We start from the raw sequence: 4,143 nt of genomic DNA on the forward strand, positions 1-4,143 counted from the left end.
GGATGTCGGGGGCTGGTTTTCTTCTCTGGGAAAGGACTCACCACCCACCCTCACTGCTGTGGTTTGGGGAGGATGACCCCCTTATGGGGAGCCTGGGAACCCCTAGAAAGTGGTGAGCAGTGGGGCACACTGGCTTGGGTGGGGTGGTGACTCAGAGGGATGCAGAGTGTCCCATTGTGTGTAGCTTCCTGGAGCTTTGGGAGGCAAAAGTTGGTGTCAGCAGAGGTGTCGGTAGGGGGATGGGCAGGAGGTGAGTATGGGTGAGGGACGCTGTGGCTTGCCTGTGAGGCCACTCTGAGCAATCCCGGCATTCTGCACTGATCGCTGGCTTATCCAGTCCAGTGCTTATGCAGGGCCAGCACTGTTGGGGGCAGGAGCTGCATGAAGGAGGGGATTCTCACTGGGAGAGCTGGGGACTCACTTCAGCTTGGGGAATTGGACAGATCCAGGTGATCGTAGGCAGCGCTGGGACCTACGGGGCATTAGGGCTCTGTAGCTGACTGGAGGCCATGGCTGGGTAAGGCTCAGGCTGTCAAGCACCTAGGAAGCACCTCAGCTCCTTTCCCTTGCAGGCAGGTGAGTGCCCATGCAGCCTGGCCCACCACAGGCAGCGCCAGCTGATCCCAGCACCTTCCCATGTTCAGGGGCCATGGCTGTCACTGCAGACTGTTCAGAGGTGATGTCTGGAGATCTCGAGCTCCAGAAGCTTCCTGCAGTGCCATGGGAAGCTGCCACCCTCTTGCCACCCACTACCTCACACTAGGGAGGGATGGTCATCACTGTTGCCATCACTCCTCTGCAGGACTCAATAGGACAGTGACAACAGCAGCATGTGTGTGTCTGGCCCAGTGAGCACAGGAGCTGGGGAAGCCCAGAGCTCCGTCGATGCGTCCATCTGTCCACTGTCCCTCTTTCTGTCCCATGGCACCTGTTGGCAGAGCCCAACTCAGTGGGGACCCTCAGTGCAACAGAGGACCCTGGGTTGTGTGTTTACTTCTTGTTTCTGCAGTCCAGGAGGCGCCTGGCAGGGGTGGAGCACATGTGGACAGTCAGGCCCTCGATCCCCCACATGGCTCCTCAGCTTCCAGGAAATTTTGGGTGGAGCAAGGGGGCAGGGAAGCCTCCTGTCCTCTGTCACTCACTGTTCTGCCACCACTAAGATGGGCACATCCTGGGTATAGGCTGTGCACGTTGCGCAGGAGTCTTTGCTGGGGCTGGAGAAACAGCGCATGCTGTTATCAGATTCGAAGGTTCAACTTCAACTCTGCTATGTCCACCTCTGGAGACTGTCATGGGCTGCTCGTCCCCTGGGAGGGGCTGGAAGCAGAGAGCCAAAATGGATCTTGGTGCCCATTTTGGCTCTTTGTTTAACTAGGAAGCTAGGGGGACAAGCGATAAAGGTGCCCACGGTACCCAGGTGCAGAGAAGGATGGGGAGCTTCCAGGGAGAGAATGGGGCTGTGGTAGGAGCTGGGGTTTGGAAGCCAGAGTCTGTGCTGTCCTGCATGCTGGGCCAGCGTGCATCATTGCAGTACACACTGCTCTCTGCTGCACAAGTTGTGGATGACACATGGTGGGGCTGTGTCCAGGCTGGAGAGCCCCTGCCCCAAGGCCTATGTATTGGGACAGCCCCAACTCCCTGCTCTGGGCATCCACGTGGTCTGAGCAGCCACTGTTGCCACATCCCCTCCTACACCCCTTATGCTCTGCGTTTTCCCCATGTGGCACAGCCCAATGCCAGCCATCCTTGTCCTGAGTGGCTGAGGGGAACCAGTGGGGTCATTACAGGACACTGCTGCCCCAGGGTAAGAATGGAGGAGGGCCAGCTGTCAGCTGGAACCCATCAGAGGCCAGCCCAGCACTGGCAGCATGCAAAGCAGGGGGGGCATGTCACAAGGAGGTGCCCTGGGAACGGTGGCTTTTGGGAGTCCCTTAACCCTCCCCAGCCCAGTGCAGGCAGGTCTCATAGCCTCCCATGTGATTGGAGGCCTCAGGCCTCTGCCTTACCATCTAGGTCAGGTGTTGGGTGAGGCTGACCTTATGGAGAGACCATGGATCAAGGAGCCTCTAGTGTGAGAGAGGAGAGCCAGCTGCCCTCTCGAATGAAGGTCATCTGGCTCTGTCGCAAGGTTGACCTGATCCTAGGGGGAAATGAAAGGACATGGTCCCACCTTCTGAGAGCCAGCGCAGCCTGGTCCTTGGGAGGCTTTGGGTCAGATAGGAAGATGGTCTTACCTCACAGTAACTCATCTCATGGTTAAATGATCAGATCCATATCTTCTTTTTTTTATTTTTATTTTTTCAAAGTTTTATTGATAAACAGATAGCAATGAGACAGTTTCAAATCAAATCGGAAGTACAGTTTCAACAAATAATACACTGCATATATTCTTCTTAGTGGTTAATTGCTGTACAAGATGCGGACTTGTGATCCTATTTACAAACACCATTAGAACAAATCATTCTATTCATTAAGAGAATGCAACTATATATCTATCCCAACCTCTTTGAATACACAGATACGAAATGGACATTCATCGGTATACCCCATTTTTTCTAAGTTCCGTTATTGAATATTATAGGTGTGTAAACTCAGCAAAATATTCTAAAAGTCCAGTAGCCCATAATATCATTGGGTCTTCTGTTTAACTGGCAATGTCAGAAACTATTGACCTGAGTCCCCCACAGCTCAACATAACAACATGGCTTTACTTCCTATATTTCATCTTCATACTTTTCTGCTGGATGGTTAAAACCAAGGTAAAGCAGGACCTGTGCAACAAGAGTTGTAGCTTTTTGGTCCGAGAAGGTCAGTGAAATGCCCTCAGGATTTGTCCTGAGATCCTGTACCTCAGACTGTAGAACCTTTATCAGTGCAGCCATGTGGATGAGTCACGGCCATTGCTTGGCCAATGTGCTCTCTGTGATAGCCTGAGAGAGTGTCTTCTCCCCATGTGACTCTCCTTAGGCCCACTCTATGTCATCGATCACTTTCCTCTTTGGCCCCATAATCTTCTTGATCAGAAAATTTGGGACACTACCGAGGCAGATCCGTATCTTCTTGAAGCTGCCACTGATTTGGGGAGAATCCATAGCTTTGCACAGGTATCCTTCATCGAGACCTAGGGAGCTGTCACTAGAGGACAGTTTTGGCCTGGGCCTTCCTGGGGTCAAAGCCTTCCTCAGCTGGCTGCCTCTCTGGGACTCCATGCCACCTCTGGACTGCTCAGTAGACCACTCAGCAGTACCCCCAACCCTACCTGGTGTCCATATTTCTTAGTTACTTTTCGCATGGCTAAGACAAAGTACCCAACATCCCAGGTTAAAGGAGCAAGAGCTTATGTAGCTCGTGGTTTGTAGAGGTTTCAGTTCATAATTGCCTGGCTCCAGGGCAGGGCAGCATCACAGAGTAGAAATAGTTCATGGCTGGCAGAAGGTAGTGAAGCAACAAGGGATGACCCCAGCTCTTTCTGTTCCTTATGTTTTCTCTAGGATACTTGGGGCAGGTAACACTCACATCCTTAATCTTAATGCCCTTGAGCCTAGCACTGCACCAGGAACCAATTCCAGCCTCACATGCCCTAGATCCAGCCGCCTCTGAAAAATCCCCACTGCATGAGGCTTTGTGGGGAACATCTAGACATAGCCCATAATACCATGTGACTTACAAGGCTTTCAGGGAGTGATTAAGCTCGGGTGGTGGGGAACAAAAGACAACATGTGTCTCTTCAGAGCCTGGTATGCATGACCCTGATTTATGGGCCACAGTGGCTGGCCTTCCCCCAGCTTCCTTCCTGGGCTCTTGCCAGCCAGCTGCAGGGTGGGCGTGGGGCTGGGAACGCTGTCAGAGGGTGTCCTTCATCGAAGGATGGGCTCACCAAGGAGCTGGGACCTCTAGTTACTGAGCTGCATGGGGAATGGGGGAATCTCTAGTTCTCTAAGGGGAGGCTGGGTGCTGGTGTCTCCCAAGCTTTGTGCCAGAGATTTCCATTCTCCAACAACCTGTCATGGCCACAGCAGGCAGGGTCCTCATTGGTGAGTGTCCCAGTGGGAAGCTGTGTCCTGCCCCATCTACTTAGTCCTGGTCTTGCACTCTGTGCACAAAGTCATCTGAGGACATGCAGATGAATGGCATCATTTGGCC

Source organism: Octodon degus, unplaced genomic scaffold (genome assembly GCF_000260255.1).
Source record: "Octodon degus isolate 3935 unplaced genomic scaffold, OctDeg1.0 scaffold00005, whole genome shotgun sequence".
Classification (NCBI taxonomy): domain Eukaryota; kingdom Metazoa; phylum Chordata; class Mammalia; order Rodentia; family Octodontidae; genus Octodon; species Octodon degus.